General features: G+C 38.8%; 1 protein-coding gene and 1 non-coding gene across 7 annotated transcripts in view; one reads left to right on the top strand and one right to left on the bottom strand.

Moving 5' to 3' along the window:
* Positions 1-27750, top strand: part of MBD5 (methyl-CpG binding domain protein 5) — a 503218-nt gene that overhangs the window by 242204 nt on the left and 233264 nt on the right. The gene's annotated exons all lie outside the window — the stretch shown is intronic.
* On the bottom strand, positions 12044-12175 carry LOC126933281 (small nucleolar RNA SNORA48). Its single transcript, XR_007718520.1, has one exon. It is a non-coding gene; the product is annotated as a small nucleolar RNA SNORA48 (small nucleolar RNA).

Here is a 27750-nt window from a genome sequence, read left to right as displayed (position 1 = left end):
CAAGGCATCATGAATGAGTGTCAGAAACCATATTCTAAAGAAAGACTCATAAATATTTTATATATTAAAAATTATCAGGGAGAATATAAAATAAGTCTGTTTAATAAAGAAATACGAGATTAAAGATAATGATATGACATTCCTGAGGAAGAAGAACAAAGTAGGGAGACTTATATGAAGATTTAATATAACGCTATAGTGATTAGTAGAGTGTGATACTGGTGAAAGATAGACAGATTGACCAGTGGAACAAAATAGACTGCTTAGAAACATCTATCTATAGGTGGTAAGTTGGTATATAAAAGAGCTAGCATTAGGATAAGGGTTGACTTTTCAATAAGTGATACTGGGATCGTTGATTATCCATTAAGAGGAAAATGAAATTTGACCCCTACTTTATATCATATGTAAATATCAGCTCTAAGTGGAGTAGAGACTTAAATATGAAAAGCAAAACTATACAAATTTTAGGAGAGTATCTTTCGAGTAGAGAGAAAATGAAAAAGCCATTAAGGAAAATGTTGTTAAATTGTATTGCATTACAATTGTGATATTCTTTTCATCGAGAGTCACCTTAAAAAGAATGAAAAGACAAGTTACAAATTAGAGAAGACATTCACAGTACATCTAATTGAAAAAGAATTATTGCAAGTTAATATAAAAAAGACAGAATTGGAAGTTGGCAAAGACTTTTTGTGTCTTAATCTGACTTTGCTTTCCAATAACCCTTTATTTCTGATCATCTCAACCTGTTTGACCACCTGCCTACCCATAAAAGGGGCAAAATCCACTGCCATGAGTTCTTCGGTTATTGTTTTGGAAAAAACAATAAATAAAATAATTAAAAGGAAAATTTTAATCGGCATACTGAAAAAGTTACTCTTGAGCTTACTCGCTTTCATATCTTTTTCTCTACCCCCACACAATTCATTTTTCCCTTCTCTCAGCTTCTGACCTTTGACACAGTTCATTGCATTGCATTCATTATTCTTGTATGGTATCAGGTAGATACTGTATTATATACTGGAGAATTATACTGATAGTTTTCCTCTGACATGATTTATATAAATATATATATCATTTTTGCATTGATAAGTCTTTTAAAATTGTGCTTCTTTTTAATTGTGAATTTTGTGGGCAGTATTATTACTTACCTCACTCTTTTTCCTCCTGCCTTCTATTACCATCTAAATCAGTGGTTCTCATCCAGGGGAATTTCGCCCCCTAAAGGAACATTTGACAATATCTGGAGACATTCTCAATTGACATTACTGGTGGGGTTTGACTGCAGGCCAGGGATGCTGCTTCGCATCTGACAGTGCACAGGATAACCCTCCACAGCAAAGTATTATATAAAATGTAAATAGTGCCACAGTTGGAAACTCAGCTCTTTAACTTTTTTTTGCTCCTTTCTTATTATGCTTGTCTTCTGTTTTTGGCTCTACCTCTCATAACTACCCTAGTAGACCCACTCATCTTCCTAATACAATAAAGAATACGTTCTCATTTGGCTACTACAATTAATATATAGCCATAAGATACAACTTTTTCAAACAAGATCATGTCTTTGATGGGAACATGGATGGAGCTGGAGGCCATTATCCTTAGCAAACTAATGCAGGAACAGAAAACCAAATACCACATGTTCTTACTTATAAGTGGGCACTAAAGGAGAACTCATGAACACAAAGAAGGTAACAACATAAACTAGGGCCTACTTGAGGGTGGAGGAGGGAGAGGATCAGAAAAAAATAACTACTGGGTGACAATAATCTGTACAACAAACCCCTGTGACACAAGTTTACCTGTGTAACAAACCTGCACATGTACCCCTGAACCTTTTTCTTTGCTGGGCCGCACAGAATAGTACTGAAAGTGGAGAATGGATTGGCAGAAACAGGTTTAATTGAAGAAAACTAGGGCTTTTCTGCTGTTGAAGATCAGGGCTTTTTCTCCACAGAGATTATGAAATTTTGACCAGTTAACCTAACATGATGAAAAACTTCACCAGATAGTAATCCTACCTTGTTTTTCATTTCTGGGCTTTATGGACAAGAAACATTTAATGAGTGGCTGGTTTTATGTGCCAGTCATTATACTATGGTGGTGCTTTCAGAGAGCTAGCTTTTTAATTCCCAGAACAACTCTAAGAGAAATGTTATTATTCTTATTTCACAGAAAAGAAAGCTGGGACTTAAAAGAGAAGTAGATGTAAATGCCTTGCCCAGTGTCACTCGGAGGAGCCTGATCCCAAGTTTTCTAACTCAAGTTTAGTGTTCTTTCTGCCGCCCTACTTTGCCACTTTATCACTTGCAGCATGCATGCCTGTTTCATCTAGTTCTTTTTAAAGCTTTTGCTCTCTGGAAAATAAATTATTTTTTAAATAGAGGGTTTTTTAACGTGGTTTTTTTTGTTTGTTTTTTTGTTTTTTGTTTTTTTTTTTTTTTTTGCTTTTTTCATTTTTTACCCTGACACAATTCAGAGTGCCTAGTGTAGTGCTATAGGTACTAAAATAATGCATAATAAATATTCTTTAAAAATAAAAAAGGGTGTTGGGCAAAAGGGTACAAAGAGGAAAGGCAGAAGTGCCTGACCTCTTTAGAACAGTGCAAGAAGTCTGCCAGAGCAGTTATTTTATAACAAAAAAGCTTAGATTTTTCAGTCTAAATAAGGACTTAATTAACATTTCCATTCAACTCAAGAAATACTGTACTTCAGAAGCCCTTGTTACTTGATGTATTTGAATTGTTTATTTCACTGATTTTTTTCTGGTTGCAGTGAGGTTAAATGTTATAATAAGAAAGGCAAGAATTCCCGTGCATTATGGGCTTACCTGTGACTTACCATTCTTATCATCAAAATACAACATGATTCGTCTTCATTTTCATAATTTTGTTTTACAATGAGAAAAAAGCAATTGAAAGTATTTAATACCCACTTATGGTATTAAAACTAAAGTTCTCAGTAACTTATACCTCATAAGCCAAAGTAGAATGGCTAACATAAATTTATTCAAAGTATACATTTTGCATAATTCCTGTTCAATTGAAAATACCTCTTGGTCATAATTCTTGAAGAGTTGTTATTTTTCAGAGTCATTCCTTCATATTTTAAGGTGTTCCAAAGTCTGCATATTTAGCTTAAATCTTAGTATGTGTAAAAATGGTTCAAAGATAACATTTAGCAAATGTACGTATGGTCAACAATTAATGCAATTGTTGACTTTTCTAACATTTGATTGCTGTATGTTCAAAATGACAGGTCATTTTGAGAGGGGAAGAAGTAATCTTTGCAATTTCCCTGCCTTGCTATCATGAGTGAGGTATCAGCAGCAAAATAATAATTGTATTAGATAAATCAGTACATTTTAGAAGTTACATGAATGATCCAACTCAAAATTATTCTCAGCCAAGTGTGGTAAATTTTGTTTTCCCACACCTCACTCCTGCCAGAGACAGTTTAGAAATGTGTAGAGGCATTGTTGGCTGCCACAGTGATTGGAGAGAGAGAACTATCAAGAGGGTCCAGGAATATAAAGTTTCCAGTGGATCAGGGGATAGTTCCATATAACAAAGACTTTTGCTGTCCAGAATATCTGAAGTGTCCTTATTAAGAAACACTGGTCACGGTGACTCATGCCTGTAATCCCAGCATTTTGGGTGGGTGAGGTGGGCCGATTGCTTGAGCCCAGGAGTTCAAGACCAGCCTGAACATAGCTAGACACCCTCTCTACAAAATACAAAAAAATATATATATATATAGCCAGGCATGTTGGTGTGCACCTGTAGTCCCAGCTACTGGGGAGACTGAGATGGGAGGATCACCTGATCCCAGAGAAGTTAAGGTTGCAGTGAACCCAGATCATGCCACTGCACTCCAGCCTGGGTAAAAGAGTGAGACCCTGTCTCAAAAGGGAAAAAAAGAAATACTGAAAGATACAGACTCATATTCTAGTTATGAATAGGTGTGAAATACCAGATACCAGGTATCTTTATGGAAACCTCTGCGAGTTAGTGGATCTTTAAGGGGAAAAATAAAAAACAAAAACACTTTGTTTGTTTGTTTTGTTTTTTTTCAAGACAGAGTCTCACTCTGTCTCCCAGGCCCGAGTGCAATGGTGCAATCATGGCTTATTGCAGCCTCAACCTCCCAGGCTCAGGTAATCCTCCTACCATAGCCTCCCATGTAGCTGGGACTGCAGGCATGCACCATGATGCCCAGCTAATTTTTGTATTTTTTGTAGAGACAGGGTCTTGTCATGTTAGCCCAGCTCGTCTCAGACTCCTGAGCTCAAGCAATTTGCCTGCCTCGGCCTCCCAAAGTGCTGGGATTGCAATAATGAGCCACTGCACCCAGTCTGGAAAATATTTTAAATTTAACAAATCTCTAGCCATGAGCATGTTTATTGGAAGAATCGCGTTTACCCATGTCATCATGGCATTGTAGTGTCTGAAGAATGTATCTTGAACTATTGTTATGGACATTTTTCTCTAGTGTTCACTTTTTAAAAGAAGGCCCAGAAATGGAAATAGGGACTTAATCTCCTATTATGAGGAGATTATTGGGGTTTGGGTTCTGAAACTGAGCAGTAAAAATTGGCTTTCATCTACGTAAAAAGACTCACCTAATGGCCTGGTACTTCATGCAGAAGGTCAAAATAAAAAGTAGAGGGAACTTTACTAGGAGATTGTAACACCATCATCTTCACCGCAGACTGAGAAAATTGAAATATATTGACCCCTTACTCTTTCCTAGGCATTGAGAAAAGACCTTTATATGTAGTTATCCATTTATTTGTACAATAAAATTTCACTGTAATGTACAACAGGAAAACTGCTGGGGAAATATATAGCTCTTACAATCCGGGGACATCAAGTATGGTGATGGAGACAGAGAAACAGTCAGTTGTAACTACATATGACAAATGCTATAATATGTAATACATGTTGGTTGCAGTGGGGGCATATACAGGCATACCTCAGAGATACTGCAGGTTTGGTTTCAGACCACCCCAGTGAAGCAAATGTTGCAATAAAGTGAGCCATAGGATTTGTTTTGTTTTCCCAATGCATATAAAAGTTATCTGTATTCTATACTGTAGTCTATTAAGTATGCAATCTTATTATATCTTTAAAAGCTATTGTCAGGTTCTAACTGAGGTCCAAGGGGAGTCAATGAGTGAGTGGCGGGTAGCTGGAAATCACTCAAGGAATTGTAGACAGTTTCAACATGGCTTTACTCTTTCTCTGGGCACGAGCAAGCCATATGTACAGCATTAGCAGGGTAATTATACCTTTTACAGACAATAGTGGCTCCAAGTCAAGCACAAGCTCATGTGGGTGATCACCTAATGTGACTCACGTGACATGGTTACATAAATGTGCAGGGTTGTGCGCCTATGCTCCAAACCTGCTGAGTCATGATGCACTGGAAGTCTACCCCAGCCTACTCCTGACTAAAGCACAGCCATTTCCCTTACTTTCCACCCTTTAGGCCAGGGACATCACCTGGGCAGGGACACATACCCATAGGGTAGAGCCCTGAATCCATAACTCACAAAAACAATACGGAGAGCAGTAGCTCACTACTAGGATCCCAGCTCTGCTACTCATGACTATTAGGGCCCAGCATAGGCCAGAGCCTAGGATGCCCACCCTCTCTGCAGGGTTCATCAGCAAGGCTCTTGACCGCCTTAATCTCCCATGACACCCCTTGCAGGGCTGCTGTTATGTTCTGCTGATTGTTAGGGATAAAGGTGCAACGTTGTGTTCGTAAAAGGCAGCAGTTACTATGTCTAAGGCCATTTGGTTTTGCAACACCACCTTTCTGATCTAATCAACCTCATCCATTAACAGGAGGAGTGTCACTCAGGTGGAATTCAGAATCTGAGTGGTGTGCTGTGCAAGAGCAGTAACTTGTACTTCTACAGTTATGACACCTGCTCCAGGGATAGTCATTGTCAAGGGGTAGAACCACCAGGGGGCTCGTTGCACTCACAAAAGCTAAGAGCATAGCACCTCCCATTTATGCAGGCATCTGGGCAACATGGGGAGAACAGTGGCAGGTACATAAGGTCACCCCCAGGCACAGCATCCAATCCAGTCCACTGGTAGGTAAGGCCACCCTGTGTCCCCACAGACCCATAAACTCCCAGGGGGGGCACAAAATCCATCAGGGACCAACCTTGGTGGGACCGCTTTTCCACCATATGTTCAGTGTGATGACATGTGTTATGTTTACACAGGCTGTGACGGATATCCATCCCACACAGTGGTGTTACCCCAATGTAGCTCTCTGCACCACGGTGCTTGGGCTGGGGGTACTACATGTTCCCCCACTAGCCAGCTCCACCCTCATAAGCACTATGGGCCAGCCAGGGGGCAGGCGTGCTGTGGGTCTTGCAGTGTCCTTTGTCCAAAGCTTGCTGCATCGTGTTCCAGGCATTGGCCATGGAACCCCAAGTCTCCAGCCATGTCCAGTTCTCCGCAGATGCTGAATGCATGTGCCAAGGCCGGCCGTCTTCAGCTGCTGCTGGAAGGGTGGTACAGAACCAACAGTTGGAAACACTGATCATCTCAGCATAGGTGTGGGCCCAGTCCACAATGCAGTTGGAGCCTGTTAACCTATGGGCAAAATGACAGAGCAGGCACAGGTACTAACAAAGGTAGATCATGGCAACACAGGCAACACAGAGGCTAACTTTTCATCCCTAGATAACAATGCAGCTGCCAAGGGCTTCTGCCCTGGGCGATGGTACCACACCTCCTCAGCTCCCCATGGTTCCTTTGGGTCTTGTATCTGTGCCAAAGTCACAGGGGAGCTCTTAATAGGCCACACAGACAGTACATGTGTCCCCCGGAGGAGGGTTCTTTCCCTGGCCATTCCCCTATGAGCAGTCAACCACGGGGGCCATGTATTGAACACCCAAGGAATAACATGCAAGTCATATTGTTGGCCCTCCACCCAGAGAGCTACAATGGCCAACTACTGGCAATGGGGGGATTGGAGGGTCAATGGCCACAGCCAGGTTTTCTATTCCCCTGCCTTCAGGTGCACTGGGTCAGGCAACAGCAGGTTACCATTCATCATCATACCTGGTTGGAGGAGGTCATCCTTAGTGTGTATCTGCAACTGAATGGGGTTGGCAGCCTGTTGTAACAAAGCCTCCACCAGGGCCGGGCTGCCTTTCCATGGCCATTCATTCGAGGTTTAGAGCACCAGGTCCAGCCTGGAACTCCAGCCCTACAAAGACAGGAGTGTGACATGCAAGTATAACCCCTTCTTCAAGAGCCCATTATATTGCTCAATCATACCTGCAGCTTGTGGGTTGTATGGCACACAGAATCTCCACTTTATGTCCTTTCGTTGTGCCCAGTGTTGTAAGTGTCGTCCAGTGAAACGTGTTCTCCTATCAGTCTCAACGGCCAGAGGGCGACCATACAGGGGACATAAGTGTTTCAAGGCCTGGATGGTGTTCTGTTGGTCAGCCACCCTGCAAGGGTAGGTGAACAACAGGCCTGTGGCTGTGTCCACATCTGTTAGCACATGCATATACCCTTGTGACTTTGGCAGCGGCCCGATGTAGTCTGCTTTCTGCCTGGTCAAGGGCACTCGCCCTGTCGTTACTTGTTGCATAACACTGGACAGGTGCCTCTGTCTGTTTAGGGCATGCCTGAGCACATGCCGGGCACTTCTGAAAAGCCTCCCAAATGTCTTGTGTGGGCAGGGACAGACCCCAACGCTTAGTGACCTGTTGTATCAGTTTACCCCCTGCATGTCCCAGTTTCCAGCGTAGCCACAAGGCCACATCTCATGTAGGTGCCAACTCTAACCATTGGACCTTGGCCAAGGCATCTGCCTGATCATTGCCAGGGGTGGCCAAAGGCATATGGCCTGACACATAGTAAACAGTTACCTGTTTCTGATGACCCATTTCCCAGAGGTCTTGCCACATGGCTTGACCCCAAATGGGTTAGTGGCTGACTAGCAACTTCTGTATTTTCCAGGTAGTTAACCACAAAGTTAAGCCTCGGTAGACCACCCAGCTATTGGTACAGATTACCACCAGAGGGGTGCCACCACTTCTAAATCTGCAAGAGAATCAGTGTCACCTCCTTGGTGATCACCATCCACACTGCTAAGTTCAGCCCATTGGCTACTTTGTCCACACCCGGTTTCAAACCATATGGTATCAGTACTAGGTTGGACTGCAACAGCGGTCCTAGCAGTTATAGCACCTCGACTAGACCCATCTGTGTACCATGGCCTATCGAGAATGGGGGGACACCCTCCTTTAAATGCTGAAGGCTCAGGGTCTAGGGGTGCCTTAGGCCCCATGACCTTATCTTGTGTTAGGACTATAGGTCCCAAGACCTCTTGCAGCTCTGCTGCTAAAGGGACTTGTACCCAGTGCACTCCACTGCTCCAAGTAGTCACTCTACTTTGCCAAAGTGGATATCTGTGCGATCCCAGTCCAGGGGGTCGTTATCCATGAACACACCCATCCTGCTATCGGCTGAGTCATCCACACGACGACTGCACCCTGTCCTGTCACACTCTCACAAGCCTGAAGGGTGGCATATATAGCTGCTAGCTGTTTCTCTCTCAAGGAATATCAGAGCTCAGCTCCCTTCCATAGTTGAGACCAAAAGCCCATGGTGTCCTCAAGTGCTCTGTGCACTGCCACAGGGCCCAAACAAAACCATCTGTGTTCATCTGTGGTCACATGCACATCCAGCTCAAATAGGTGCCCCTGGTCCACTACCCATAGGGCTTATGCTTGCTGAATAGCCCACTTGGCTGCCAGGAAGGCAGTCTCAGCTGCATCATTCCAATCCCAGGTAGCTCCCTTCTTGGATAAATGATGGAATAGTTTTATCATTTGAGCTAAATGGGGCATAAATGCCCACCAGTATCCCAGGAGGCCCACAAAAATTTGCAGCTGCATCATTGTGGTTGGCTGGAGATATGCCTGAATCTTATCAACGATAGTCTCTGGGATGGCCTTTGTCTTACCCGACCAGATAACTCCCAAGAATTTGACAAATGAACCAGGCCTTTGGACCTTAGATTTGTTGACGGCCCAACTGCATGCTGCCAAATGTCGCCACAAGAGGGGTGCCACCACTTCTAAATCTGCAAGAGAATCAGAGGTTAACATATCATCAATATAATGGAATAGGTGGACCCCTTCTGGCATTGGCCAGGCAGCTAAATCCGTGGCAACTAGACCATGACATATGGTGGGGCTATGCACATAGCCCTGCAGCAACACTGTAAAAGTTCATTGTCGCCTGTCCCATGTGAAGGCAAACTGTTCTTGGCTCTTTGGAGCGATGTTGATGGAGAAAAATGCATTGTCTAAGTCCACTACATAGTGATACTGTCCCGCTTCCATCATCAAACGGTCCATCAAATCCATGATTGACGATACAGCTTCATGCAAAGGGGGTGTTACTTTTTTCAGTTCCCAGTAGTCCACCATCATCTGCCAGTTTCTATCAGGCTTTCTAACTGGCCACATTGGAGAATTGTAGGGGCTATGGGTGCCATGCACTATCTGCACCTCTTCCAGCTTTTTGTCTCAGTTATCTATGTATGTCCACCTGGCAAGCAGTATTGATGGGTGGAAGTAACCCATCGGTGTGGCAGAACCTGAGGCTGGTGATGCATATGTCTGTGCAGCACCAGCTTCACCACATGCACTTGGAGTTTGAATTCACTGGCTGTGGTTTGTAATGCCAGGCCATGTAAAATGTCCACCCCCAGAATGTATTCAGGTATGGGAGAAACACACACAGTATATAAACAGGGAGCCAAACAACTGATGCCAAGATACAGAGATACAGGTTTCACGTTCACTGACTGGCTTTCATAACCATCAAGGTAAGCAGGTTTGCCCAGATACTTATTCAGGTTCCGATAAAGAAGGCTGCAATCTGCACCAGTATCCACCAGTGCCAGCACCTGCACCCACTGTACATTGGTGGGGGACGAGTGGATCGCTAATTCCGCATGTGGCCTCCGATCATCCAGTGTCCCCCCAAACTGGGCATCTCGGCCAGTTCCCTAATCAAGCAGAAACAGCTCTACATTTCCACCTGGCTGCAGCAAGTAGTCTTTGAGCTAAAGCACCCGGGTGGGACCAGGTGGCGCAGCAGTGTCTTTCTCCCCCTTGGGCATTTTCTGGAATTGCTGCTCTGGAGACAACTGTCTCCACAAAGCTAAGAGTACTTCATTGGGCTGCTTCTTGATTTTCTCTTGGTCAACCCCAGCCAAAATCAAATCTATCCACATCCATGAGCGTGTCACTTGTTGAGGCCCCCTTTTCTCTCATGGGGACCCCCCTTTGGGCAGGGCATTTTCCCCTTCTTTAAGGCGCAGACCCATTGGTCCTGCCAGTGGCCTTCTGCTTCCCCGAGAGCCGCCACAGCAGTGGTCACTTCATGTCTGTGTCACCCTATGTACAGGGTGGGTACAGCAGCTAGGGAGCCAAAGGCACTCGAGTGCAGAACCCAACATGAGACTCCTCATGTGGGAGGTGAAATGTTCATCATCTGGCCTCTGGGTATTCAGGTCAGACATAGCCTGCTGCATACCCATCTCCTGGATGACTTGCACCAAGTCAGCATATGACTGCCATTTACTCACAGTTTCAGGTATTTCACCAGTGTCATTCCACACAGTCCATATGGCTGCACATAGCCACTCAGTCAGGGTGTGGTCACCTTGCCCTTGTGCCAACCGCTCGCCTCAGGGACTGGCTATGTAGTTCTCGTAGTGCAGTCAAAATGCCCATCTAACTCTGCAAGCAAAGACTCGTTCATTCTCAGTGCTCTGTGATTCCAGCTGCTTCAGCATCTTCTCCATGCTCGCTCGGGACCCATCTACCTCTGCCCATGTTTCCATCAGAGCCCATCCAAGCAGCACAGCTGCCACCGGGTATCACAACCCATGTTGTGGACACATGGCCGACCCGGAATTAGTGGAATAAGTGGGCTCACTCACCTCAGGATCGTATTTGTGATGCCAATTGTCAGTTCTAACTGAGGTCCAAGGGGAGTTGGTGGGTGAGTGGCGAGTAGCTGGAAAAACACTCAAGGAATTGTAGACAGTTTCGACATGGCTTTACTCTCTCTCTGGTGCAAGTGAACCATATGTGCAGCGTTAGCAGGGTAATTATACCTTTTACAGACAATAGCGACTCTGAGCCAAGCATGAGCTCACATAGGTCATCATCTAATGCTCCTCACGTGGTGTGTTGTGTACCTGCACCTCAAACTCACTGAGTTATGCTGCACCAGAAGGCCACCTCAGCCTACTCCTGACTGAAGCGCAGCCATTTCCCTCACAGTTATATAAATGCCTTGATTTAAAAATAGTTTATTGCTAACAACAACAACAAAAAAGCTACTGATCACCTGAGCCTTCAGCAAGTAATAATCTTTTTGCTAGTGAAGGGTTTAGCCTCAATGTCGACATCTGCTGACTGGTCAGGGTAATAGTTGCTGAATATTGGGTTGTCTGTGGCAATTCTTTAAAATAAGACAATGAAGTTTGCCACATTGGTCGACTCTTCCTTTCATGTAAGATTTCTCTAGCATACGATGCTGTTTGATAGAATTTTACCCACAGTAGAACTACTTTCAAAACTGGAATCAATTCTCTCAAACCTTGCTGCTCTTTTAGCTACTAAGTTTCTGTAATATTCTAAATCTTTTGTTATCATTTCAACAATGTTCACAGCATCTTCACCAAGAGTAGATTCCTCCTCCAGAAGCCACTTACTTTCTAAGCCATAAGAAGCAGCTGCTCATCTGTTCAAGTTTTATCATGACATTGTAGCAATTCAGTCACATCTGCAGGCTCCACTTCTAATTAGAGATCTCTTGCTCTTTCCACAACATCTGTGATACTTCTGCCACTGAAGTTTTGAACCCATCAAAGTCATCCATGATGGTTGGAATTCACTCCTTCCAAGTTCTTGTTAATATTGATATTCTGACCTCTTCCCATGAATCAAGAATATTCTTCTCTCCTGTCCCCATATTTTCCACACATGAACCAGGCATGGGTACAGACCAAAGGCCAAGGGATAAACAAGGGATTGCTGTATCGCTGGCTGATATGAGATGGGCACCACCAAGCAGATGCTGCTCTACCCAGGTCAGAGATAATGAATATTCCTAATGGCATCTAGATTGGTAAATCCTTTCCAAAAGGTTTTCTATCTGCTTTGCCCAGATGCATCAAGGAAACACTGTGTATGGCAGGTATAGCCTTACAAAATGTATTTCTTAATTAAAAGGACTTTAAAGTTGATGCATTTTCAAGTTGAAAGACTTGATCCATGGGCTACAGAATGGATATTGTGTTGGCAAGCATGAAAACAACATTAATCTCTTTGTACATCTCCATCACAGCTCTTGGATGACTAGGTGCACTGTCAATGAGCAGTAATATTTTGAAAGGAGTATTTTTTTCTCAGCAGTAGGTCTCTCAACAGTGAGCTTAAAATAGCAAATCATGCTGCAAACAGATGTGCTATCCTCTAGGTTTTGTTATTCCACTTATAGAGCACAGGCAGAGTAGATTTAGCATAATTTTTTAGGACCCTAGGCTTTTTGGAATGGTTAGTGACCATCGGCTTCAACCTAAAATCACCAACTGCATTAGCCTCTAGCAAGAGAATCAGTGGGTCCTTTGAAGCTTTGAAGTTGAACATTGACTTCTCCTCTAGCTGTGAAAGTCCTAGATGGCATCTTCTAATAGATAGATGGCTGTTTCATCTACACTGAAAATCTGTTGTTTGTTCATCAATGATCTTAGCTAGAGCTTCTAGATAACTTGCTGCAGCTTCTCCATCAGAACTTACTGCTTCACTTCACACTTTTATGTTGTGGAGATGGCTTCTTTTCTTAAACCTCAGGAACCACCTTGCTTTTCTAGGGTCATACTTTTCTTCTGCAGCTTCCTCACCTCTCTCAGCCTTCAGAGAATTGAAGAGAGTTAGGGCCTTGCTCTGGATTAGACTTTGGTTTAAGGAAATGTGGCTGGTTTGTTCTTCTCCCCAAACCACTAAAACTTTTTATCAGCAAAAAGGCTATTTCACAGCAAAAAGGCTGTTTCACTTTCTTATTTGTGTATTAACTGAAGTAGCACTTTTAATTTGCTTCAATAACTTTCCTTTACAATCACAACTTGGCTACCTGTTCAGCACAAGAAGCCTAGCTGTCAGCCTGACATGTCTTCCTTACTAAGCTTAATTATTTCTAGCTTTTGATTTGAATTGAGATATGTGATTCTTCCTTTCACCTGAACACTTAAAGGCCATTGAAGGGTTATTACTTGGCCTAGTTTGAATATTGTTGTGTCTTAGGGGAGAGGGAGAGAGATGGGGGAACAGCTGGATTCTGGGGTAGTCAGAACACACACAACATTTATCGATTGAATTTGCCTTTTTATATGGATATGTGTTATGGCACCCCAAAACAGTTACAGGAGAAACATCCAAGGTCACTGATCACAGATCACTATGTTAGATGTAATAATAATGAAAAAGTTTGGACTATTGCAAGAATTACCAAAATGTGACACAGACACATGAAGTGGGCACATGCTGTGGGAAAAAAAGGCACCCATAGACTTGCTGAATGCAGGGTTGTTGCAAACCTTCCATTTGTAAAAAACACAATAGCTGTGAAGAGCAAAAAAAACAAGGTATGCCTATACATTTATTCCTACACTGGGGAAATGGGAGATCAAGGAATGTTTACCAGAGGATGACATATAACATTAATCTCTTTTATCATCTAAGGTCAAAAAAAATGTGTCATACATATTATTCCTATTTGTAGAAGAGGAAGAGACTGAAGTCCAGAAAGGTTATACATTCTATGTAAGGCCATATAATAATAGCATACATTTATATGGCTGTCACTCTACAAGAGCTTTATGTTCATTCACCCTCACAGCCACCCTATAATACAGATGCTTTTGTCATTTCAGTTTTATATAAAAAAAAAAACTGAGCCCTGTGGAAATAAATAAATAGAAAGAAGGGGAAAAAATTGAGCCCTGTGGGGTTAAGTAATTTGTCCAAGGTCATATATGAAGGCAATGCTGGATTTGAACCAAGGCAGACAGACTGTAGTGTCTATGTGCTTAACAACTATGGCATACACTGTCTCTTCTTCCTAGTTGGTCATTAAGCCTGATTGAAAACTCAACAGTCAGACTGGAGAACCCATATAGTTAAGTAACAGAATGCCATTGGTATTTTAGATAGATTGTTTTGACTATAGTAAAAACAATAGACTTAGGTGAGACTGATCTGGAGGTGGGAAGACCAAATAGAGGAAAGCATGGATGCTAGTCTGACCTAAGCTAATTGCAACGAATATCAAGAGATACTTAGCAAATTCAACAATCAACTTCCTGGTTCATGAACACTGAGTGTGATTCAAAGGAAAAGGTCAGGAATCATTCCTTGTTTGACTGACGAGATGAAAAGTTGATATTTGGGTGGAGAATACAAGAAAGAGACAATTTAGGGGAAAAGTTGATGAGTTTTTTATTCTCCATAAATTTCATATTTGAAACGACCATAGGGTGCTCATATGAAGATATCCAGAAGACTGTGGAATTTGTGAACTGAGCTCAGAAGAAATATCTGGGCTGAGAAATAGAGAAAAGGACTAGTCAGGGAAATGTAGGATTGCTGAGCAGTTTTAAAGACACAGTGGAGTTTATAGATCAAAATATGTCGTGGCACAAATGTACACAGTTGTGGTATGTGCATTGGGAGGCCGAGACAGAGAGGGAGATGAAGAGAGGAGGAAACTTCTTGTAAGCCATGGGAGAAGATAAAAGATTATTAATACTTAAAAGTTTATAAGTCTTTCCCTGTTTCCTGCTCAAATTAAGGGCCAATTTTTGGTGCTGTTTTAGGTACTAGGAAGGGAGGAAACTTGAAAGAAGCCAATAAAACTGGAATCACTTACATTAGTAAGTTTGAGGGAGAATATAATCAATCTTGAAAGACCAGAAAAGTGGATGTATTGAAGGAAAAAGTCATATTGGGTGGAGGATAGAGTTTGAGGAATATTTCGGGGTGTGAAATAAGATCCCGGGACAGCTGCCCTGCTGCACAATTAAGGGAGAAGACAAAAGAATCTAATTATCTTTTACTATGCATTAGCAATGGAATTCTACATTAGTGTATCTTCATGAGAGTTCATTAATGATTTAAGTTGTTTTTCATTTTTCAATGATTTTTACATATAGGCTCCTGTTTTATTTGTTTTTAATCTGAACATAGTTTTATGAGTCTGGCCAAAAGCCATCTTGGCTTTTTATGGGTTACTTCTAATTTCTCTAGCAGTACTCCAGCAACCTATGTATTGAAGAAAGCAGACATTTGCATTTATTTGTAAGAGTTTATAGTTTATGCATTTAGTTTATAACCTAGTGAGTAGAAAGAGTTGATAGTATTGACAAGTAGTGTTCAAGATAATGGAGATATATACATCATTTCAAAGTGCACATGTAGATGTGGACCCTGAAATACCAGAAGAAATTTAAGAATTTGAGATAAATATGAAAGATGCAAAATGTTAACGTTGTTGGATGATCAAAAATAGTTTACAGGCTCGGTAGGATGACTCATACCTGTAATCCCATCACTTTGGGAGGCCTATGTGGTACAATCGCTTAAGTCCAGGAGTTTGAGACCAGCCTGAGCAGCATCGTGAGACCTTGTCTCTACTAAAGAAGGAAAAGGAGAAGAAGAAATAATAATAATAATAATAATTTACAGATGAAGAAATTAAGACTGAGAGAGGTTAGGTCTATTGTCTAAGGTCACACACAACTAGTAATTATAGTAGCTGGTATTCAAACCTGATCAGTCTGGCTTCACTGCATTCTCTTTCTAGTATGCTTTTGAACTACCTAGAAAAATAGTGGCAGTTTCTGAAATGGAAGACTATGATTCATGATAGTTGCTAGGCATCGTACCAATCAGAATTCTTAGTTTTAAACAATAGAAGCCAGCTTTGTCTAAAGCAGAAAAGGAATATTTGGTAATATCATAGAGCCCACAGAATCTTTAGGGGTGCTGCAGAACTAGACTTAAGAAACTAGTAGAAATGAGGAAAGGTAAAGCCCTACCAGTGCCATACCATAGGAAAATTCTGCTTTGAAATCTGCTGCTGATACAGTTTCCACTGGACAATCTTTAACATGCAGCTGGGTTCTGCTGCCTTTGGACACTCATTGAAGTTTGCTGTTTCAGTGTGACCGCAGCTTCCATGAGTAATCTCTGATGGTCTTCTACACCTCTGCCTCACTCTCACAAAATTCAAAGTCCTGGGTGGGAGCATTAGTTTGGTTAACAAAGGTAACATGACTGATGATCAATAACCAAATAACTAGGAAAGGGATTATCCCAGACTTTTTGAGATTTCCCAAAATAAAAAATGTGTTCAGACACTGGGCAGCCATCAACAGACTGTCATTTACATATATGTGTGCACGTACACACACGCATACGCAAACACACATACTTGATTACTTCCCAATGCCCGAGATTTCTCATTAAATTGGTAACAGCATGGTGTTCACATACTTTTCTTTTTAAATTTATGTTTTGCTACCTAAAACATAATGTTTCATGGTCTACAGGAGGAAAAACACAAGGAAAAGAAAAGAAAAACTTTTAAAATTCCAGTACCTGATGAAAACAACAGCAACATTTTTGTGTATATTTTTCCAGGCTTTGTTCAATTCATAGAAATGAACTCTTTAGCCAAAGTAGGATGATACTACATATTATATTAGGACCATCTTTTTAAAATTCACAATGTATTCTAAACATGTTTCTATGGCAATTTTAGAAGTACATACTATTCTGTTCTATGGATGTATCATAATTTGATGAAAAATCACAGATTATTGAACAGTTAGGTTATTTAGTTTTTTGTCATAAGCAATGCTTTAATAAAAAATATTTTTCATCCCTTTGCACATTATTGAATTACTTCAGAAAAATAAATTGCTAGAAATGCACTTGCTTCATCAAAAGATAGCACATTTTAAAGGCTTTTAGTTGTTACCTTCAACTTACTCTTTCAAAACATTATATTAATATATGCATACCTATGTACATTTTGCAATATGGATATTATAAGTTTTTGTATTGCTAATTTGATGGATGAAAAGTAGGATTTCATTTCTTTTATTTGTTCAAAAAGTATTTTTGAGACTCTGCTATATGCTTAACACAGACTTCATTTCTGGAAATAGACAAGCTGCTTACTTTTGTGGAGTTTACATTCTAGGGAGTATGTGAGGTGGCAGGCTGGGGAGAAAGAACAAGTTCAGGAAAGAGAAAAAATAAATGCTTAAATAAATTTGAAAAGAAAGGGAGGATTAAGAGGATAATCCAAATGGTGACTTAGGTTAGTGTGGAGAGGGAGAGAAGTGTTTCAAGAAAAGAGGGAAAGCTTCTCTTTTGATTTTAATATCTAAATCAGGCAAAGATAATACAAGAAAGAAAAATTATAGGACACTCTCACATGGAAACTTCAATGCAGAAACACTAAATAAAATATTGATAAATCAAAGTGAGTTGTTTGTGTTGGTATCTCCTGACCACGTGGGCTTTATTTGAGGAATTCAAAAATGGTTCAATGTTTTTCTTTTTTAAAATCTATCAGTGTAATCTATAACATTGAACAGATTAAAGGAGAAAAACCATAGGGTCATCCCAATAGATACATTAAAAGCATTCAATAAAATTGAACAATAATTATAAGAAAAACTCTTAGCACATTAGGAATAGGAGGACAATTTCTTAATATGATAAAAAGGTATTTACAAAAAATAAGGAAAAAAACATTTTAAGAATAGCAAGCATGCCACTTTAAAGTGTGAAAGAAAAGGTTACCTGTTTTGTCATGCAAACTTTTCCACATTATACTAGAAGTTCTACCCAATGCAGTAAGAAAAAGAGAAATAAGAGAAATAGAAGATTGACTAGCAAGACAGAACTGTTATTTGCACATGTTACTATTGCCTATGTAGAATTAATAGAAAATGTCTGCAAATATGCTAGACTAAAAATTACTTTGTAAAATAGTAACTCCCCTATCAATAATCAATTAATAAAAAGAAAAAGCTTACCAGTAATAATAACAAAACCTATAGAATAACAAGGATTAACATAACAGGCACTTATAAACAATTTATCTGAAGAAAACTATAAAACTTTTCTGAGAGACATTTAAACAAATAGACTGGTAAGACTAACACAATAAAATTCAAATTTCTTCCACATTAGTCTGTAAATATAATCCTAGGTTTTCAGATGTTTTGTTTTGTTGATTAAAAGAAAAACAGAAGAACAGATACTTATTCAGTGATTACTGTATGTCACACTCTACGGAGGCTGTTGGGATACAGCAAAGAATGAAACAAGCTTTATCAGGAATCACTGAAGATCTTCTAACATTTAATCTGAATGCCATAAAGAACAAAAAACATGCAGGAGGTATGAGGCTAATGTTGATTTGGGAGGTGAAGGGTGTGAGTAGAAGGAGGAGTTATGCAGGCTTTGACATCTATCCATTTAAAAATGTATTATAAGGGGTATTGAGACCACAGTAGACAGATAAAAAAAGAATTAAAAAGATAGAAATAGATCTGGGTATAGAGAAAGTTACAGTTTGTTTTAAGTGGCATTTCAAATTAAAATAGAGAAAGGATGAATTGTTCAATAGAGTTGTGAAATTTGGGATAAAATGAGTACACTAATCTCACAATTTAGCATCAGCCCAAATAAAGATCAGATGGATTAAAGATGTTTACATTTTTCTGATTTTACTTTTCCTTATGAAATATTTTGAACATATTAAAAAGTACAGAAAATAATGACATTGGTAACTTTTAATCAAATGACATCGCATTGGTTCTGTTTTCTCTCCCACTTTTTTAAAGAAATAATGTATTACTGACAAAGCTAAAGCCAATCTCCATTCCTTCCCCTTGCCTCCCTCTCCAGAGGTAACCATTATCCTGAAATCAGTGTGTTCATAGTGTTCATATGAATGGATATTTTTATGTTTTTACTAAATATACATTATTGTTCAATAATATATAGTGTTCTTTAACTTTTTAAAATGTTGTTTGCTTTTATGCGTAAGTGTTTAATCCACCTGGTTTTGTTTTATGTATGACTTGGGGTAGGTATCTAATTTGATTTTTTCCATATGAATTACCTATCCTGCAGAAGAACCAATCCTACGCCCACTGATTCTAATAATACATCTTCTGTTTTATTTATTCCAGGTCTGTCCAGGTCTATATATTCTGGGATGCTATTGTGAACTATTTTTTTTTTCTTTCTCTCTCTCTCTTTTTTTTTTTTTTTTTTTTTTGAGACAGGTTCCCACTTTTTCACCCAGACTGGAGCGCAGTGGTGTGATCTCGTCTCACTTTGACCTCTGCCTTCCAGGCTCAATCAGTTCCCCATCTTGGCCTCCAGAGTAGCTGGGACCACAGGCATGCCCCACCAAGCCCAGCTAGTTTTTGTAAAGCTGTAGTTTCACCATATTGCCCCGGCTGATCACGAACTCTGAGGCTCAAGGGATCTGCCTGCCTTGGCCTTCCAAAGTGTTGGAATCAGCTGGGATGAGTGCACCCTTCCTTCTTTTTTCTTTTGTACAGCCTTGTCTCCCTAAACGGCCCCCAGGCTGGTCTTGAATTCCTAATCTCAGGCGATCCCCCCACCTAGGCCTCCCAAAGTGCTGGGATTATAGGCTTGAACCACAGCATCCCCCTCTCTTTTCTTTCTGTTATACTTTATGTTATCTCTCTATTTATACGAGGCTCTCCTTGTTTTCATTTTTATTGTATATATATTTTTTAGAAGCCCATCTTTCTGAACTGTTTTATTAATTTAGTTGGTAGGCTGAGGGTTTTTTTCATGTCGATTATTTTATCATTAGTAGTTAATTGTAATTCTAAATCTTTGCCATTATTTATATATAATATCATATTCTTATCTGGTTGTGTTGGCTAATTCTTACAAAATAATGTTAAATAAATGTACCATGTACAGTTTCTAATTTGCTAGGAGTATTTTAAATAAAAATGGATATTGAACATTATCAAATAACTTGAGGCATTTATAGTGATAGTCATTTGGTTTTTGTTTTTTAGCCTATTATTATAATGATATATTTTATTAAATTTCCCAACATAGACATTTCATATTCTCCATTTAAACTCTACTTCATTATGTATTTGGTTTGCTTATTTTTAAAATCTAATATCCATAGAGGTGGGTGGGGATTTCTATTTTTATTTACTTATTTTTATTTATCCTTCATGCCTGGTACAATGCTTGGCATAGAATAGACACTCAGTAAATGTTTACTGAATGAATAAGTGAGATTGGTTTTCAGGTTTTATTATGTCTTGTCATTGTCATGTTTTGTAGTAAACTACACTAGTTTGATAAATAAAATTAAAGACTTTCTCTAAGATCATTGAAAGTATTGAAATATCACTAGAATCATTTGTTGTATTCATCTTTAAAAGGGAGCAGCTTTTGTTGCAGTTGTTCAAGTCTGCCTTTCTGTTTTTTGTTTCATTTATTTGTATTTATCTTTATTCATCTCTTATTTTTTTCTGTTTCTTTAGGTTCATATTTTCCTTCTTTTCAGTTTTCTTGAATTCAATGCTTGGTTTATATTTTTCAATTTTTTTAATAAACAGGTTTAAAGCTCCAAGTTTTCTTCTCAGATCAATCCAAAAAAGTCTGTAATTTATTATAGATTTCTTCTTTAATAGAGGTATTAAAGGATACATAGGAGATAAAATTTTAAGTCCTTGTATTTCTAGAAAATTTTTATTTTACTTTTGTATTTGAGAACTGCTTTCCCTAGATATGTGAGTTTAAAATCATTTTTCTCACAACTTTTAAGACATTGTTTCACTTCCTCCAGTGATGTTGATCATATAATTGATGTGTGACCTGTTTCTATCTAGAAGCCTTTAAGATCTCCTTATCTAGTGGTCCAAAATTTTATAGAGATATATCTAGTTGTGAGTTTTTTGAGGGTTTTTTTTGTTGTTGTTTTGTTTTGTTTTGTTTTTGTTTTTGTTTTCTTAGTGTAGTATACTTGGCATACAAGTACTTTCAGTCTGAAGTCTTATACCCTTTTTTGTCTCTAAAAAATTATCTTCAATTATATCTATGATTATTTTCTCCTCTATATTTCCCTACATATTCTCATTCTGGGATTCCTTTTAGCTGAACGTCAACCCTTTAGAATCAATCTTCTATAACTGTTAACTTTCTCATATTTTACCCACCTAGTGCTTATATTCCACTTATTGAAGATTTTTCTCAACTTAGATTTCCAAATCACTTATTGAATTTAGCAAGCATATATTCAATTTCCAAGACCTCTTTCATATTTGATGCTTATTCTTTAAGATATCCTCCTCTTGTTCATGGATACAGTGTATTAGAAGTTTTTCAAAGTTATTTTTGTATTTTATAAATATTCTCCCTTTTCTCAGTGGTTGATATCCCGCCCCCCATTTGTTGTCTTTCTTTTTCTCTTCATTGTGGCAGATGTGACTCATGTGTCTGATGCCTGTTTACTTTTTAAATAAAGTAATAGGAAAGCTCGGATCTCTCTGTGTATGAACAGACTAGTGTATTGGTTGGCTTGTCTTGGATAAGGTATGCATAATGTTAGCCTTATATTTTGCAACCACTAAATATGAAAGCTGATGTCTCTGATAGAGAGCATTGCCTCTCATTCTAGCCATCCTTGTTCTCAGCAAAATTGTGTTCAATATTTTGGAGAAGAGACCTCCATTACTTCCTTTCTATTTCTTTTTTCTTTCTTTTTTTTTTTTTTTCAGAGTTTAACTCTGTCACCCAGACTGGAGTGCAGTGTCACCATCTCGGCTCACTGCAACCTCAGCCTTCAGGGTTCAAGCGATTCTCCTTCCTTAGCCTCTGGAATAACTGGGATTACAGGCATGCACCACCATACCTGGCTAATTTTTGTGCTTTTGGTAGAGACGGGGTTTCACCATGTTGGCCAGACTGGTCTTGAACTCCTGACCTCAAGCAATCCTCCTGCCTTGACCTTTCAAAGTGCTGGCATTGCAGGTGTCAGCCACCATGCTCGGCTGTCTTCTGACTTTCAATTATTTTTTTGTTTTCAGCCTCATAGGTCTCTACTAAAGTTCGTTGTATTTTGTGTTTCCAATTTCCCTGCCTTTCTTGGATTCCTACAGCAGGTTGGCCCCTTCCTCACCTTTTGTCCCTTCCTCTACTGCTCTTCTTTATCCCTCACCACTCCTTCTGATTTCCTTCTTTCTGAAATTTTTTAATTCCCTTTTCCACAAACAGATAGCCCTTTATTCCTTTTCCTTATTGTTTGCTATCCCTTTAAAAATGTATTTATTTACCAGTATTTTAAGGAGATCTCAAGAGAGAAAAGATAGGAATATGAGCTCAGCCTCATATCTCATATCTCACTCTCATAACAAAGACCCATCTTAAGAGCTTTTGCTGCCTTTATTTTTATTATTAAAATATGGAGTCTGTAATTGATGTTTCAGTTTCATCTTTAGAGAATGATTTTTAGGCTCTAGGTAATTTTATTTACGTTCTTTATCTTTAGTCAGTTGTTTCTAGTTTTATTACCCTATGATTAGTGGCTGGCCTATAAAATTTTTAATTTTTGGAGTTCAGTGATGTTTTCTTTGTAGTACGGAATATAATCAATTTTGGTAAACATTCTGTGGACATTTGAAGAGAATTACATTCTCTGTTATATACAAGGTTAGGTACATCTGTTATGTTGGTTAATTCTTTAATTTACTTGTGGATGTTTGATTTGTAAATGACTTTTTGAAAGAAGTTATTTTCCCAAAACAATTATTTCCATCTCTTCATGTTCTCCTTGAATTTCAAATAGCTTTTATTTTGTATTTCAGCACTATGTTATTTCTAGTATAAAAGTTCATAAAGTACATATCCTCATTGTGGATCTATACTTTTTAATCACTTTAAAATAATTCGTTTTGCCTATATAATACATTTTGCTCTAATTTCCATCAGTATGCTATTGATGTTTCCACTCTGCGTTTTATTATTTCTACTTTTTTAATTGACAAAGAAAAATTGTATATATTTATGGTTTTGAAATATGTATACATTGTGAAATGGCTAAATCAAGCTAGTTAGCATATGCATTACCTCCATTTTTACCATTTTGTGTGATGAGAACACTTAATATCTACTTAGCAATCATCATTGTGTCATAATACACAGTATATTTGTATTAACCACAATTGCCATATTATGCAATAGGTCCCTTGGACTTATTTTTCCTGTCCAGCTGAAATTCTGTACCCATTGACCAGCATCTCCCCCATGCCTTCCTCCCCTCCAGTCTGTGGTAACCACATTCTATTCTCTGCTACTATGAGTTTGACTTTTTTAGATTCCACATGTAAATAAAATCATGCAGTATTTGTCTTTCTGTGCCTAGCTTATTTCACTTAACATAATCCCTCCAAGTTCATCCATGTTTTCACAAGTAACAGGATTTCCTTCATTTTAAGGCTAAGTGGTATTGTCTTATGTGTTCATACACCATGTTTTCTTTACCTGTTCAACTGTTGATGGACACTGAGGTTGATTCCATATCTTGACTATTAGTTGTATAATGCTACAGTGATCACTGGAATGCAGATATATCTTTGAAAGACTTATTTCATTTCCTCTGGATAATACCCACTAGTGGGATCATGTACTAGTTGTTTTTAAGTTTTTTGAGGAACTTCCGTACTGTTTTCCATAATTACTGTATTAATTCACATTTCTACTTAGTGTACAAGTGTTCTCATTTCTCTACATCCTTGCCACTACTTATTTTTTTGTTTTTTTTGTAATAGCTATTCTGACAAGTGTGTAGTGATATTTCATTGTGGCTTTAATTTGCTTTTCTTTGATGATTAGTGATGTTGAGCATTTTTCCATATACTTATTCACTATTTGTATGTCTTCTTTTGAGAAATGTCTATTCAGGTCCTTTGCGCACTTTTTAATCAAGTTATTTGTTTGCCTCTTGTTGAGTTTTTTGTGTTCTGTATATATTTTAGATATTAACTCCTTATCAATTGTATGGTTCACATATATTTTCTTCCATTCTATAGATTGTCTCTTCACTCTATTGATTGTTTCTTTTGTTGTACAGAAGTGCTTTTTAGTTTGATATAATTCCATTTATCTATTTTTACTTTTTGTTGTCTGTGCTTTTTGTTTGCATTTGCCTGATATATCTTTATATATCTTTGTATTTTCCTTTAGTTTTAACCTTTGCCTAGAAATTGCTAAGGTGCAAGTATCATAAGCAACGTAAAATTCCATTTTGTTTCCTAGACAAGGCTGAAAGTAATATATTCCTAGACAAAGAACTGAATGATCTCACTGTTATTGTGAGAAAAAAAAACATATTCTCATTTTATGCTATTTTTTACACTTCTTTTTAGAAAACATTTCTCTTTCTTTCTTTATTGTCTCATCTCCTACTGAAATCACCTTTGCAAAAATTATGACAATGAGAGAAATCTGACAGAGCTGACTCCATCATGCTTCCAACCTCACAAAATGCCTTTGCTCATTCCTGGGCATCAGTCAAACTGTGCACTAACTCTGGGAGGAATTTAGTTTACAGTTTAACTTTAAAACAAAGATGATTAACAGTCCCTCCCTGAAGCTAACTCCCACTTTGCTTGGGGATTGAAACTGCATTTGTAAAATTAGCAAATTGGCCACACAGTTAAAACTATGGTTCAAGAGTCATGTAGCTGGAGGTCACAAGATTTGTAACTCCCCACTTGTTTCTGTATATAACATCATTATGGTAAAACTTAAGACTGGTGTTTGAGGTATTTTTCAGACCTTGCATTCTGATGGCTGAGCTGGCACCATCCTGACCAGTAACCCCTACCAAGAAACTGACTCAGCAGGTTGTGACGCCCCCACCCTCAGGAATAGAAACAGCACAAGAATACAGCTTCGACCCCGTGTGATTTCATCCCCAACCCAACCCATCAGCATTCCACATTCTCTAGCCTCGTACCCACCAAACTCCTTGAAAAACCCTAGCCACCAAATTCTCCCAGGAGACAGGCTTGACAATTATCTCCTGTCCTGCCACTGGCCTGCCTTATGATATTTAAACTCTGTCTTTGCTTCAACACGTCTGCTGTTCTCATTATATTGGTATTTTTGGGCAGCAGGGAAGAACCTAGTTGGGCAATAACAATACATGTACTGGAAAGTGAGAATGCTTGGATTTTCCTGTGTCCCTTATTGATATGGGAAGTCCACTTTCATCGTTTGTACTTTTCAATGCCAGATAATACTTCTTTGCTATTTTATTTTTCTCTTCCTTTATTCTGCTATATCCATCAAGTTTTTCTTAATCTTTTTCTATTCTGGTTCTCATTTGGAAGTTTTATATCATATTCTTATTCTACTAGTGCTTCATTTCTCTTTCAGTGTCAAGAGCAAAATTGTCTAATACTTTCCCATGTGTACAATGAGACATTTAACATGATTTTGCTTTCTCCTATTCTTATCCTCACCCCCGACACCACCACACAGACACACCACTGTCTTAAAAAAATTATACTCTAAGTTCTGGGGTACATGTGCAGAACGTGCAGTTTTGTAACATAGGTATATGCTTGCCATGGTGGTTTACTGCACCCATCAACCCGTCACCTACATTAGGTATTTCTCCTAATGCTATCCCTCCCCAGCTCCCCGCCCCCTGACAGGCCCCGGTCACACATCACTTTTGTTGAAGTAATCTCAACTTTTAACTTTGGATTAATGTTGCTTATTGTTTTACACTATGTAAATTTTGTTATTTGAACTTAGGCATAACCCGAAATTTTACTGATTTTGTTGCTAATACTCCTTCATATTTAAAACATTTTGCATTTCTTAAAGTCCTAATTTTTTAAGAAGGATGGTAAAATTTCTGGGTCCTTGCATGACTATGAAATACTTAGTGTCTTTGGAAATGAACGATAAAGCTAGGCTGGGTTTAGAATTCTTTTATAAAAACATTTTACAGTTAAAAATTAATTGAGTGTTTTCCTTTTTGTTTTTCTTTTTTCTTTTTTTTTTTTTTTTTTTTTGATGGAGTTTCTCTCTTGTTGCTGAGGCTGGAGTGCAATGGCATGATCTTGGCTCACTGCAACCTTCGCCTTCTGGGTTCAAGCAATTCTCCTGCCTCAGCCTCCCAAGTAGCTGAGATTACAGGTGCGCACCACCACACCTGGCTAATTTTTGTATTTTTAGTAGAGATGGGGTTTCATGATGTTAGCCAGACTGGTCTCGAACTCCTCAGGTGTTGACCTCAGGTGATCCACCAGACTTGGCCTCCCAAAGTGTTGGGATTACAGGTGTGAGCCACTGCACCTGGCCTGTTTTCTTACATGTAGTTGTGTGAGAGAAATCTGATGTTAATCTGATTATTTTTTTGTTTTAGATTATGTGTTTTCTTATGCAACCCATATGATTTTGTTTTCCTTTATTCTTTAAATTCGTTAAATTTATAAGCATCACTAGGTTATTCTAGTTGTCTTTTTTGACTGCATTTGAATAAGCCCTTTGAGTATGAAAATTTATAAATTTCTTTATTTCAGGAAAATTCCCAGTATTAGTTCTTTGATTATTGCTTCCCCTCCATCCATTATCTTCTCATCTTCTCACATTTTTATTACTGGACTCCTGGATTTGTCTCTCTATTAATCAGGGTTCTCCAGAGAAACAAAATTAGTGAGATGTATGTAGAGAGAGGGATTTATTTTAAGGAATTGTCTCACAGGAGTGTGGGGTGGGCAAGTCTAACCTACAGAGCAGGCCAGCAGGCTGGAAATTTCTCCAGGAGGGGATGTTCAAGTCTTGTATCCCAAAGCAGTCTAGGGAGAATTTCTTCACAGAAGACCTCACTCTTTTCTCTAAAGACCTTCAAGTGATTGGATGAGGCTCATCCACTTTACGAGAGTAATATGCTTTACTCAAAGTCTACTGATTTAACCTTTAATCACATCTAAAAATTACCTTCACAGCAACATCTAGACTGGTGTTTGAGCAAGGAACTGTGTACCATAGCCTAGCTGAATTGACGTATAAAGTTAACCATCACAGCCTGGAAATCACTTTTTTTTTGGCCCTTTTTTCTTTATTATCTTAGTATGAGTTCTAGGAGAATTTGTCAAAACAGTCTTCTAAAATCACCTGTTTGCTGCTTACAGCATTTATTGCTTGCTATAAATTTGTTAATTTTTATTTAAAAGTAATATTTTCTGATTTTATATTTTTCATAGTTCAAAGTTTTCTCATATTTTATTGAAAAAATATTTTAATTTGAAATGTTTCTTGGATATTTATATTTTTGTTTTGACTGACTGTTTTTTAAACCTTGGCCAAGCATGGTGACTCATGCCTGTATTCCCAGCACTTTGGGAGTCCAAGACAGGGGGATCACCTGATGCCAGGAGTTTGAGACTAGCCTAGACACCAAAGCAAGACTCTGTCTCTACCAAAAAACAAAAAAACAAAAAGTTAGCCAAATGTGATGGTGCATGCCTGTAGTCCTAGCCACTTGGGAGGCTGAGGCAAGAGAATAGCCTGAG

Source organism: Macaca thibetana, chromosome 12 (assembly GCF_024542745.1).
Source record: "Macaca thibetana thibetana isolate TM-01 chromosome 12, ASM2454274v1, whole genome shotgun sequence".
NCBI lineage: Eukaryota > Metazoa > Chordata > Mammalia > Primates > Cercopithecidae > Macaca > Macaca thibetana.
This window is presented reverse-complemented; position numbering and strand designations above follow the sequence as displayed.